General features: G+C 37.2%; 2 long non-coding RNA genes across 12 annotated transcripts; both read left to right on the top strand.

The window, feature by feature from the left end:
- Nucleotides 1–606: 606 nt before the first annotated feature.
- Nucleotides 607–7,832, top strand: LOC112196704. 5 transcript variants are annotated; one of them, XR_005809890.1, is made up of 11 exons: nt 607–769; nt 1,118–1,715; nt 1,804–1,895; nt 2,736–2,869; nt 3,064–3,147; nt 3,385–3,450; nt 3,773–3,840; nt 4,150–4,195; nt 5,193–5,205; nt 6,697–7,417; nt 7,495–7,832. It is a non-coding gene; the product is annotated as an uncharacterized LOC112196704 (long non-coding RNA). The 5 variants fall into 5 exon arrangements; XR_005809889.1 differs by having other exon boundaries at nt 607–978; XR_005809892.1 differs by having other exon boundaries at nt 607–1,286; nt 1,632–1,715.
- Nucleotides 7,833–10,985: 3,153 nt separating this feature from the next.
- LOC112196590 lies at nt 10,986–13,358 on the top strand. Of its 7 annotated transcripts, none has more exons than XR_005809887.1 (6): nt 10,986–11,205; nt 11,690–11,752; nt 12,151–12,262; nt 12,670–12,874; nt 12,970–13,047; nt 13,128–13,358. It is a non-coding gene; the product is annotated as an uncharacterized LOC112196590 (long non-coding RNA). The 7 variants fall into 7 exon arrangements; XR_005809885.1 differs by having other exon boundaries at nt 10,986–11,350; XR_005809886.1 differs by having other exon boundaries at nt 10,987–11,205; nt 12,183–12,262.
- The last annotated feature ends 218 nt before the right edge of the window (nt 13,359–13,576 follow it).

The raw sequence follows: 13,576 nt of genomic DNA, 5'->3' as shown, positions 1-13,576 counted from the left end.
TCTCTATTTCTTCTTATTTCTGTGCATATAATTCCTTGTCTTCCATTTCCAGACTCAAAACTACCTAAAAACACAAAAGAAGTTAGAAATGACATTGTTAAGGAAATAACTAAGCAAAATGTATAGAGAAATGCACTAAAAATATAGTAGAATTTAGTCTCAACAATCATCTGGAGGAAAGGCCATTCAACTCCGTCATATGCCTTTGAGATATCTAGCTTAAGAGAAAAGAAGCCTTCTGATTGAGATCTCAATTTATACATGAAGTGTGCCACCTCATTTGCTACTAAAGTGTTATCCGAGATTTTCTTGGGACATAAGCACTTTGTAGTGGTGAGATTATTTCAGGAAGCCACTTTTTTAGCCTATTTGCCACCACCTTGGATCTTATTCTATAAAGGACATTGTAGAATGCAATAGGTCTAAAGTGAGAAGCCTCTGTAGGGTTCTTTATCTTAGAAATGAGACAAAGATGAGTAAAGTTGGAGGCTTCCAAAATATCTCTTGTCTCAAGAAAATTTCGGATAGCAACACACACATCCATTCTAACATATGCCAATATTTTTGGTGGAAGAAAGGGGACATACCATTAAGGCCAGGACTCTTGGAGGGGTGCATTTGAAAGAGAGCATTCTTGATTTCCATATCAGAATAGGGTAGCAGCAAATCCTCATTCATATAGCGCATAACTTTCATAGGAGTAGCACGAAATACTTCAGAAAGCGCTGGATCATCTATGCCTTCAGATGTGAAGATGGACTTGTAATAGGTTACCAACATGTTCTTTATGGTAATCGGTTCAGTTTGTAAAGTTCATGTCTCGTCTAGGAGACCCTTGATACTATTTCTGCTTCTTCTATTTGAGGCCTTTTTGTGAAAGAAAGCCGAGTTCCTATCCCCATCCTTCAACTACACCACTCGAGAACATTGTCTCCAATATACTTCCTGTTGAGAGGATCTGACTATGTCGAACATGAAGTAAACATTTTGTTATATTGTTGTAGAGAGAAAGGCCTACACATAATATCTTCTCATTTCTCACGAAGCACCCTTAATTCTACTTTTTGTTTCTGAAATTCAATGACATGCCATTTAAGCAAATGTTTGCTTGTTGCAGAAATCTTTCGACTAACTTGCTGAAGCATGTTCCAGTGATGGGAGAGAACCATTGTCGCTGAATGATATTGGTGCATTCATCATTTCCATGCCACATTCCCCAAACCTAAAATGCCCCATCTAACTTGTATCATTGTATGGGTTGGCATCAAAACCACGAAAAATATCTGGTTTGGGCTCCTTCTCTCTGGTCTTTTATTTTTTATTTTTTTTATTACTGTTGTGCTACTGCTACTGGCTATCGCACCGGTTCGAACCCATTCGATGAAACCCAATCGTCCCGTCGGTTTGATCGATTTTGAGTCCTTGATCTTACTCTGAAGAAGAAGAAGAATCACCCTGATAGGCACTGAGAAAGTTTTGAGTTTGCTTTGCTGCCATTTGTGGATGCATGTCAATGTCATCTTCTTCGAAACCAAGCATCAATTCGATCTGAATTGTATCCTTCTGCTGTAAATTTAGGATCTTTGAATACCTGTTCATGAATTACATTGGATTTTATTTTTATTTTTCAGGCCCTTCCTTTATACCTTGATGAAATCTTTCACCCTGTTGTTGCCGTTTTGCTCTCTGTAACATTTGTTCTAATCTTCAGAGAGGTATGTTGCCTACTCGATTTATCTTAAGCTCATTGAGATGCAATGGGATATTGGGATTGCGATTGACTTGTGACTTGCCATTCACAAGCTATATGCTCAAGATATGTTTGGGCTTTCTGTTGGCTTGTTCGCATTCTGATGATCATCTGCTATCCAATCGCCGCCTACCCAATTGGAAAAGTAATGCTCATAGCCTTGCACTAGCTAGACCTCAGTTTCTGCTTTATTAATTGATTTTGGTTATTGGACATTTAAGTCTTGCACCTAGTCACCTACACTCAAATTACTTTTTCTTCTTTTTCATTCTATCCCTCTGAAGAAGGTTCTTTTTTTTTGGGTGTGTTTGTGTGTGTGTGTTTAATGATGAACAAATGAGGGAATGATGAACAAATAAGGGCACCCATCTTAACCATTAGATCAGATATTGACATTTGAGACGCCTTCAGCTTCATCTTTCCCTGGGCGTGTATGCCAGTCATACATATTTTATCTGACAGTTAATGTACACTTCAGATAATGCAAAGCCTTTGTCAATGGACTCCACGTACATATACGTATGATATCCCTCCATAATGATATGCTCTGTCATACAATGCAGGGCTTTAGTTGATGGATTCCATATATACATATATGTTATGTTTTAGCTTCTATTGATAGCTTCCACAATCCCTGTTTGTAGTGTTTTAGTCACCTGTCGGTGGTAATCTTAATTACATGTGAGGAATTACCCTCCTTTGTAATGTGAAGTGTGTTGGCCCCCAAAAATGCAGGGGAATTTTCTTAATTTGTGATATTTACTGAGTTTCAAACAACATTTATAATTTTCTCAGTCTGACATACTTCCTTAATGTTCTTGGTTATGCTTCTTTAATTAACATCGCCGCTTCCCAACTTTTGAAAAAATTCACTATGTAGTTGATGGTCTAAACTCTATTTGGAATGTTGATGTTGGTAAATATATATTCTAGTATTACATCATGTCTTTTTCTTTCTTTTCACTTACTATTGGAGTTTGTGCAGGTGGGATACCATTGCCAATATTTTCTGAATGGTGGCTGTTCAGTGACAAGTTTTCAGCAATCGATTCATTTGTCCTATCATCATTTCCTGGTGCAATGTTCCAGGGAATGAATGGCTTGAGTGTTAAATATCAGGTAACATTGATCTTGGATTAAGGTTCTTATTTATGCGGTGATAATTCTGTATTTGCACTCATAATTATGTTTCCTTATCACTAAAATGAGAGTAAGCTATTGTACCCCAAAAAAAAAATCGGAGTAAGCAGTGTATTCATCTAGGCTCTAGGGTTTCAGATTATAATACTATTGCTTTAAATTCATGGTTTCAGGTTCTTGATCTTGTACTTGGACATGGAGATGATTTGTTCAGGCTAGCACAGTCGAAAGCCCTCGTCTCTATTCACGACCATGAGGTGAGCAATTTAAATTGACAGTTTGGATGGCATGCCACCACTTGCAATTTCTCATATTTTGTTCATATTTCTAATTTCTTTTGGTGAAGAAAAATGTTTATGTAAATAGTCTACGACTAGTTGTTCGGGTTGAATGTGACTTCTGATTAGTGAGTGGCTGCTGAAAATGCCGGAACAGATATGCTGGTTCTCATGGTTTCCTATTCTTCCTTGACATACTATTTATGTCCATTGTAGGCTGGAAAGGGAGGTGAACTAACACATGACAACGATTACAATGGAGCGCTAGATTTAACTGAAAAGGTGCCTAATGATTTCAAACAAGTGTTCTATACTTGAGTGATTATAAATTCTTTATTGCATCTTCCATATCTATATTGGGTTGTTCATGCCAGTGGTCCTTAGTATTATACTATCAACCTTTTGGTTCCTTTCATGGTCAAGTGCATTCACGGTGCACTTTGTTTGTTTCTGATATTGCTTTGAACATATTTTAATGTTAGTTTCCAAGGTACTTTAGTTTTACTTACATGTTTCAGTTATCTTCATGCAATTTTAAGCATTGAGATCAACTCTCTTTAATCTGTGAAGTGTTCCTAATAATAAAGCATCTTTCAATTTACAGACTGCCAAGGAGGCTATGAAACCTATTGAATGAAGATTGTGCTTGGATGTTGATTCAAAGTTAGACTGGTACGTCTTTCGTTGGCCTTGTTTGGTTTTAATATATGCTGGAAGTGATGATCTAGTTTTCTTCCTTCCACTAATAAGGACATTTCTTGATCCTTAGTTTTTGCTATATCTGCTTTTTATTAAGTAGAGTATAGTAGAAAGTTAAGAAATGAGAAGGAATTGTTATGTTCATATGGTAGCAGTTTAGATGTGTCTTTCTCTTCTGCTTTATAGGGAAAAGACTTTATAAGAGTTAAAGAGTGGTATAAATGCATATGTCTTATTTTTAATCAGGGCTTAAGACATTAAAATAATTTTTTTCTAATGCAGGGTGCAATGGGGAAAATTCTTGCACGTGTTAGAATGTGTTGCTAAGGTCAGTTTGCTTTGAACTGGGATTTTCGTTTAATATGGGAAAATCTTACTTCTTGTAATTACAATTGTTGCTGCTGTGCTAGCATAGATGCAAATTTCTCAAATTCTAAGCTTGCTCCAATCGGAATTATATATGTAGACAATATCATGCTATTGTCTTAAATGCCTTTCTCATCAAATAATTTAATTGACTTCATAGGAAAGAATGTTAAAATGCAATTAGAAATTCATTTGTTCAGACGACCATACATGTTATTTAGGGGGTTAAGGTCAACATGTCTTTTAGCTTAATACTTTTTTATCTGGTTTTGATATCATATTATGTTGTACTGGAAATCAAGTTGTTAGTTCTTAATTCTTTCAATTGCTTCCAGCAATGCACTTCTGTATTTCATCATGCACTTCTGAACCAAAAGGAATGTGATTACGGAAACTGCTCTCCTATACTCTCCCTTCTCAGGAATATAGAGAAGCAAATGTGAGAATATGTTATTAGTTTTTCTGTTTCACCTGAGTTCTGTACCAATTGTTGAACCAATCAAACTAATAGTAATATGGTGTGCAACAGAATTGGTATATGATAGGAAGAGAGAAGACCATTATAGTAGTGCTGATTAATTGAAATAAAAATTGCTAAGCTGTGTCCAATTTTATGTGTGATACGTTGGTGATCTCTTATTTAGGAGGATTGTTGGGTTGGGTGTCTCTAATTTAGGCTTTATGTGCATTTCTAATTGAAGAGGTTGAGCGGCTCTAGTCTAGCTTACTGATTCTCTGATTTTGAGTGGATGCCTAGAATTAATCACCTTGATGATCATTTGTACAATTTCTTTCCTGGTAGGACTAGTCATAAGTGAGATTTTGGCTTCATCCTATCAGACTGAAGGATGCCTACAGTTCTTCTCTGTGTGATTAATGAAGGGGGAGATGTTAAAAATTAAATGTGGTTTCCTTTATCTGCCCATAGCTAAAAGCCTGGCATATTTGTAATCTTGCAGCTTGTAGGAAAGGGTGCTGTTAGAGACAATCCATCTCCTCCACCAATCATTCAATGGAGATTGATTGGTGGAGGAGATGGATTGTCTCTAACACGGGCATGGAATCGCCGTTACCCATATAAACATTGTGTGGGCCACCATAAGGCTGAGAGTTGTTGAGGGGCATGGCTGTCATGTGGTGGGTAGCTCCGGTATCGGGATACCAATTCAGATCACCAAGGGAATGGGAGCCAGCAAACGGAGGTGCTGAAGAGGGGCCTGAGAAACGGTGAGGGCATTGAGGAAGACCATGTTGATCTGTGTGACAATTGGGACACCAATGTGGGCTTGGACCAAGAAGCCCAGTGGCCCAAGGGGAGCGGGCAGCCCGATTAGGGGGAGGAAAAGGATAGGACGCATACTGAGGCGAGCCATGCTGCTGGGAAGGAACAAATTGGTGTCGTGAACCACCACGCTTATACCGATAGTTCCCAAATGGGCGACCACCAAATTGGGGAGGCCGACTGCGATTGTCACGACGGCGAGGCTGCGGTGCCTGAATCGGACCTTGATTGAGCAGGGCAGTGGCCGTGGCCGAGTCAGAAGGACTGGGCTGTTGTTGCGCATCAAAGGCAAGGATCCGGGCACGGAGATCAGAGAAATCAGGTAGGGATGGAGACTGGGCAAGAGCAGTGCGGAGCATGAGATAATCAGGACCAAGCCCATGGAGTGTAGCAACAACCAAGTCGGCATCAGAGATAGGCTGGTTGATGGAGGCCAAGGAGTCGGCAATGGATTTGGCCTGCTGCAGATATGTATCAACAGATTGCGAACCCTTCTGAAGGTCAAAGAGTTGGAGTTTGAGGCTTGTGGCGCTGGCAACAGAGCGTTGAGAGAAGTGGCGGGCGAGGCAGTCCCAAATGGCCTGGGAAGTATCAAACCCAATGGTTAGACGAGCCACATTTTCAGTCAGTGAAGTGGTGAGGATGCTGACAATCTGTTGGTCTGTGGTAAACCAAGCTTCATACTCGGGATTGGGAATGGTTTTGGGAGGGCTGCCTTCTGTGATGGTGGGAGAGGGTTGAGTAATCAAACCATCAACATAACCCCAAAGCTTGGCACCATGAAGATAGGGCTTGAGCTGACGAAGCCAGACAAGATAGTTGGATTCGGTGAGTTTGGTAAATTGGGCAGTGTTTTGGGAAGGAGGGTTGGAAGAGGAGGAAGCCATGAGAGAGGAAATATGGAGACCTGGAGACGAGGAGGAAAAACACAGGTGCTGAAGGAAAGAGGTAAGGATCCTAGACCTAGGCTGATACCATGTAGAAATTGATTTCTCTTAATCAAATAAGCTATTACATTCTATGCATTATATAGCTGTGTGTATTGACAGTTACAGGAAACAATAATATTACATTAACTACAATATCAAAACTGATGCATGATCACAGGAATCTGTAAACCAGCTGTAGACAAATCATTCAATGGAGATTGATTGGTGGAGGAGATGGATTGTCTCTAACAGGTGCTTTAGCTGAAGGAGACAAGATCACCTTAGAAACTGCAAAGCTGTTGAGAGAGAATTCTCTCGCGCAGGATGCATTTACTCCGTAAGTTCCTCATTTAATCTTTTCTTTGATGCATATCTACTTTTCACTTTGGTTGGGATTATTAGTCACTAATGATCATTTACCTGTTGTAAGGGTGGACAGATATGAGAAATTCTGCCCTTTCTAGTCTGTTTGGATGATGCAGAATATCATCCATTTCTTTAATTTAGCAAATCAGGTGAACTATTCTGTTCAAATCCTTTCTTATATGACCTACCATTATGTTTGAAGAATTCATGTCTATTTAGGTTGAAGCATTTTAGGGCAAGGAAAACAGATAATAATATTGTCTTTCCCGGTCTTCTTTCTGGGAACCAATCCCAGAAAGGTGCAACTTCATTAGATGTGACCCAAAGGATTTCCTTGCCATAATACCGAAAAGGTGGCCGTTGTGACACAATTTATCATTCTGAAGACCCAGTGCGGATGAAATCCAAGTCTGAACATTATAGCCTCCAAGAAACACCACTCAACCCTATCATAAACCTTGGCCATGTCAACTTTATTAGATGTTTAATTAGATAAGTGAACGTATCAATGTCTACAGGCTATAGAGAGAGCAGCTGATATGAATGATCAAAAGATCAATTATAGTATAATTGAGCACCGTATGGGAGATCTCTTTTACCGTCTAATGTAAGTGACATCATAATGCTGAACATTTTAATATTTTATGGTAAGCACGTCTTTAATCCCATACTGGTGATACGCAGGTCTAAAAATTTGAGGAACCTGCTGAAGGCGAACTAGCTCTTGTGGCAAAATTTAAGAAGCTACACGATTACTTGACGATTTGAGGATGTAACTCGATAATTGGACTTAGACATTTTCTAGATGGTTCTAGTTGCTGTTATAAATTGCATGGTGATGACAATTGGAGTTACTGTGGTTTTTGTTGTGCATGAAAAAAGGCAGTGTTAGGTTTTTGTGACGCCATTTTTGCTTTACTTATGTGGCGGTTGCTCTAGTTTGGATGTGTAGTTTCAATGATTGTATTCATGTCACTCCCTTCAAGTTTTTACCCAGAATAAGAGACGATATATTTAAGCAATACGGCATTCAAGATTTTTTCATTTTTGATGAATCTTTTTTGCCTCTACATCTTCGTCTTCGACAGAAAAATTAACATAGTTAAACTGGGGAAAAACCAAAAAATAAGGAATTTCACAGAACTTGACCTGCATTCCAACAATTGTAGCCAACTTTGAAAACAAGTATACCGTGGGTGTCAAATTGATGTTTATGAAATCAGTTGATGTTTGGGTATGGGTTGTTGGAAGAGCCATTTGTGAAATTAGGTCAAAATAAAAGAAAAATGCCCAAGTTGCGCTATTTGAGAGTAGGCAGAGCACTCTTAGATTTGACTAGCAAAAGCGCCCACGCTATTGCCGCGGAATTGTTGTTAACATTTTTGTATGTACGGCTCTGGATGAGTTCATACAATCAGTTGAAACATAACAATAAGTTGAATGTAGTCACTCGTCAAGATCAAGAGACTGGCCATAATGCTAACAAAAGGCATGCAGAAAACTAATGTATGGCACAGAGCTAAGGGTATATGCATACAATGATTCTATTCTTGGGAAATGTTGTTCACTGCTTGAAGAAAAACAACAATCAAATGGTCCATAAAATTGATTTGACAAAAAGTTAACCAATGTGAAATTGAAATCAGCATTACCACTTCAGGATCAAGCATCGTCACAAACTCACAATACAATCATTTCAGGTTGCTTGCGTGTGTTAGATCTGCATAACTTAAGAATTGATGAGCTTAGGCAAGTTGACCCATCTTAGGTACCTTGATGAGCTTAGGCAAGTTGACTCGTATTAATAGGCATATAAGGAATTTGTGCGATCCATATAATCGAATTTAGAAATCGATAAATTTGAGATTTTCCATGTACTTATAGCGTATTATTAGGTACTATGTAAAAAAATTAACTTGATTCACCGTTATTTTGACATCAAACAAAGCGGTCAACCATATGCATACCTATACATCCCTAATGAGAGCTGAATGACAAGGAGATAAATTTTCCGAAATTTTTACATTAGCTTATGTAGCTCATAACCACGAGGGTGTGAGAGCTGACATATCAAAAAAATAAGTTGTGTATGAGTGGCTACGCGCATATTAGTTTTATATGTATTTAGGGTTCATGGTTGACCACATAGATTGAGACCCAAACAACAACGAAAATAGTTGAAATTTTGATCGTAACTACTTCTTCTTGTCATGATAACATCTAACGGTCGAATTTGATAAATTCTAATTCCTTCAACTTGTTGGTTATGGAAGATATACTTTTCCATATAACTAACAAATAAGTTAAAGACCATATTACTAGGCATGTGAGGATTTTATGCGATCCATATAATCGAACTTAGAAATAGATAAATTTGAGACTTCCGATGTACTTAAAGAGTATTAATAGATACTGTGTAAAAAAGTTAACCCGATCCGCCTTCATTTCGGCATCGAATAAAGCGGTCAACCCTTTATATGCCTATACATCCCTAAGGAGAGCTGAATCACGAGGACATAAATTTTCTAAAATTTTTATATTAGTTTGTGTAGCTCATACCTACGAGTGTGTGAGAGCTGACAGATCAAAAAAATAAGTTGTGTATGAGGGGTTACCCGCATATTAGTTTTATATGTATTTAAGGTTTAAGGTTGACCACGTAGATCGAGACCCAAACGACGACGAAAATAGCTTAAATGTTGACCATAACCGTATCTTCTTATTATGATAACATCCAACGGCCAATTTTGATAAATTATATTTCCTTCACCATGTTTCTCTTGGAATGTATAATTTTGTAACACACCTAATAAACAAATTAGACCACATTACTAGGCATATAAGGATTTTTTGCGATCTAAAACTCCGTAACTGGAAATCTGTAAATTTGAGATTACCCATCTATTTATAGCATTTCAATTAGTATTGTGTAAAAAATTAACCCGATCCGCCGTCAATTTGACATCAAACAAAGCGGTCAACTCTTTATACACTTATACTTCCCTAAGGGGAGCTATACCAGGACAAGATAAGCTTCTAGAAATTTTTACATTAGTTTATATATCACATACCCACGAGAGTGTGAGAGCTGATGGATAGAAAAAATAAATTGTGAATGACCGGTTATGAGCATATTAGTTTTATGTGGTATTTAAGGTTTAGAGTTGACCTAGTAGATCGAGACTTAAACGATGACGAAAATAGCTGAAATTTTGAGCATAACCATATCTTCTTATCATGATAACATCCAACGGTCAATTTTGGTAAATTATATTTCCTCCACCATGTTGCTGTTGGAAGGTATAATTTTGTAATACACCTAATAAACAAGTTAGACCACATAACTATGCATATAAGGATTTTGTGCGATCTAAAATTTGTAACTGGAAATTGATAAATTTGAGATTACCCATCTATTTATAGCATATTAATAGGTATTGTGTAAAAAAATCTAACCCGATCCGCCGTCATTTCGACATCAGACTAAGTGGTCAACTCTTTATATACTTATACTTCCATAACGGGAGTTATACCAGGAGGAGATAAACTTCTAGAAAATTTTTAATTAGTTTATATAGCTCATACCCACGAGAGTGTGAGAGCTGACATATCGAAAAAATAAATTGCCAAGGAGGGGTTATGAGCATATTAGTTTTATGTGGTATTTAAGATTTAGAGTTGACTCAGTAGATCAAGACCCAAATGACGACGAAAATAGCTAAAATTTTGATCATAACCATATCTTCTTAACATGATAACATCCAATTGCCAATTTTAATAAATTATATTTCCTCCATCAAGTTGCTCATGGAAGGTATAATTTTGTAATACACCTAATAAACAAGTTATACTACATTACTAAGCATATGAGGATTTTGCTGACACCCGAGCTATTTATTGCGATTTTTCAAAGTTTCAGAATTTTAAAAATTATTTATGTATAATATTCTCAAAAATATATAAATTATTTATTAGAAAATAATTTTCAAAAGATGTGATCTGGACCGTTAATAGAAATTATATATATGAGGCTGTAAATACCAAGATTACCTTTCAAATTTTATTTGGGCGGTAAGCTAAAATTTTAATATTTCGCCAAATTTTGGGCGAAAAATTTTGGACAATTGGTACTTACTTTGATTATAAACAAATTTTAGCGATAAAATATAAGGTTTCTCAGGTCACCGTTTCAAGCAAATTAACCCTATACTAGTTCCCAATTCTCATCTACCTCCAATCTGCAACTCCAATTCCTTAAATTCACCGTCTTCTAAATCTTGATCATCGATCAAGGCTGTTTTGTTGCAATTGAAGCCGAAGCCGGCGAATCAGAAGAAGCCCTTGATCTCAGAGCAATTTAGACTCGATCCTTCAATGTCCAGTACTAGGCGTTATGTATTTTTCATCTCAGGCTTTTGCTTAATGAAAATCTACATTTTGTTATAAATAGTCAGAGCTGAGTTCTGATGATAGTTGACAATGCGTTTCCTCTGTCGCATCAATATGAATTTCGATTGATTTGGAAATTGGCATCGTTTTGGTTAGCTTTTGCCTGTTGCTTTTTATGGGTTGTTTTCTTCAACAAGTATTAGTTTTGGTGAATTATGTTGGGTATTTATGGGATTCAGGTTTTGGTTATGTTTGATTATTATTGGGTTTTGATGCTGTTCTTGAAATCTCATGTTTGGTTGCTGGGAAATTGAAGCAGGACAAGAAGAGAGAAGAAAATGCAGTGAACCTTTTTTGGTTGTTAGTTTGAGTTTATTATGCAAGTCTATTGGTTTTACTGTTGTTGCTTGAAGATTATTAGTTTGATTATTGAGTTGGTAGTGCTATAGGAATTTTAGATTGCCGTACTGATGAGTTTAGGAATTGACAGGAGAGGAATACCAGTTTGAAGAATTTGTGCAGGCGGATTCCGAACTTCGCTCCCCAGAAGCAGGTTTTCTCTTGCCTTACTTTTTGTTATTCAATTGGGAATATAGATTTTTTTGTATAATTACAAGTTTGGTTATATAAAGAGATGAATGGTTATAATGATTTCTTGAACATTTTGCATTTGATTTTTAATATTTCAATGCTATCACTTATATCAAGCGATCAATGAAATCTCATATCACTGTTTTCTTGTATGTCTATATTTGAGATATTTATAGGAGGTCCAAAACATCACAGTGCACTCCCACTGGTACTGCATTGCTCAGACTTGTTTGGTTTACAATAGCAATCAATAGGAATAACTCTTCCTATTCCAAAACCCATTAGGATACTAGAAGAATTCCTGTGTGCACTAATCTTCATTTACCCATTTGGTTTTGTCTTGAATCCTAATCAACTTAGGCATATCAAAGAGCCAAATTCACAACACTAAGGCCGTGGAAAACTGAAGTTATCTCGAAGAAAGTAGTCATTGCACTTGGCAAGAGTGTAGCTGGAAGTATCAAAGAGTAAGGTTTGAACTTCTTTTTCTTCTAATAACCTGAAATGGTTTATTTCAGTTGTGACTATGGATTTTGAGGGTCTGACTATTTGAAGAGTATAGGATTATAGAGGGATTTTATAGTAGGTTGGGAGAAGCCCAATGTGTTTATGAATGTCCCTATTTGACATCCAACTATATTGTTGTTCTGTTGTCAAAGCTTGCTGTTCTTTTTTTTTCTTTTTCATGCTGCATACATAAATATGCTAGAAGGTGATCTACTGATCTAGAATGTGATCTTTGGGTTGTCAAAGAATGCATCTAGGTCCTAGATTTGGCCCAGTCTAATCATTAAGAGCCGAGGACTTTAGGTGGGGATGCACACAAACATGATAGTTTATAGGCTGTATGCTTATTCTTTTGTACATTTGGAAATGAAGTTCAGAGTATGGCATAGGAATGGAGGTGTCAACAAGTGGTGACATCTATAGCTATGAAATCCTGCTATTTGAGATGCTGATAGGCAAGAGATTGATATATGACATGTTTAAAGACGACCTGAACTTGCATAAATTTGTCAAATAAGGCTTTGGCCTCCTTATCCTATTGGATGGTGATCAGAGCTGAGTCTTCTAGCCATCCCAGGTAATCACTTCATCTTGATTTTCTATCTCCAATAAAATACTATTCATTCACCCAATTTTTAGGAGTTGTGTGTTTAATTTGTTGTCTTTTCTCAGCCAGCTTTTGAGCAACAGCACTTGGAGCCTATTATTGAAGAGGAGCTTTTGAACCAGCACATGGACACTATTGAAGAGGTTTGACATGTAAAACAAGAAACTTTCAACTGTCATTTTTTTCGTTTACTGATAATCTGATATTAGTGTGCTTTGTTTAGCGTACGACTGGCTTTGATTATCCAACAAGATGCTACCAGGCTACTTTGTTCTTGGGATTTTATGATCTGTACCTAAAATTATGCCTGACCGGGACGGCTAGAAGACTGGGCTCTGATCAAGATGTTACCAGTAGACTTTGTTTGTGGGATTTTATGATTTTTACTAATTTTGAATGCTATGGAAACTTCTCTAAGTATATCATGTCTTTATTCATTTGAAGTTCAGCTTCACCCAACCATTCAATTACACTGCTCAATCTCATCACCTCCTTGAGCTTCATATTATTTCCCCATGAAAAACTGCATGGCATCGTGGCTGCCAATTACACCACGCATGCACACAAAAGCTCTAGATCACTGTCTTGCCCCACATGAGCTCCTTGAAATGAACAAATACAGTTAGACAGTCACAAACAAGCTTTACACATGATGTATCGCAAAACAATGAA

Source organism: Rosa chinensis, chromosome 4, assembly GCF_002994745.2.
Source record: "Rosa chinensis cultivar Old Blush chromosome 4, RchiOBHm-V2, whole genome shotgun sequence".
Classification (NCBI taxonomy): Eukaryota; Viridiplantae; Streptophyta; class Magnoliopsida; order Rosales; family Rosaceae; genus Rosa; species Rosa chinensis.
The sequence above is the reverse complement of the archived record's forward strand: the minus strand, read 5'-3'. Positions and strand labels throughout refer to the sequence as shown.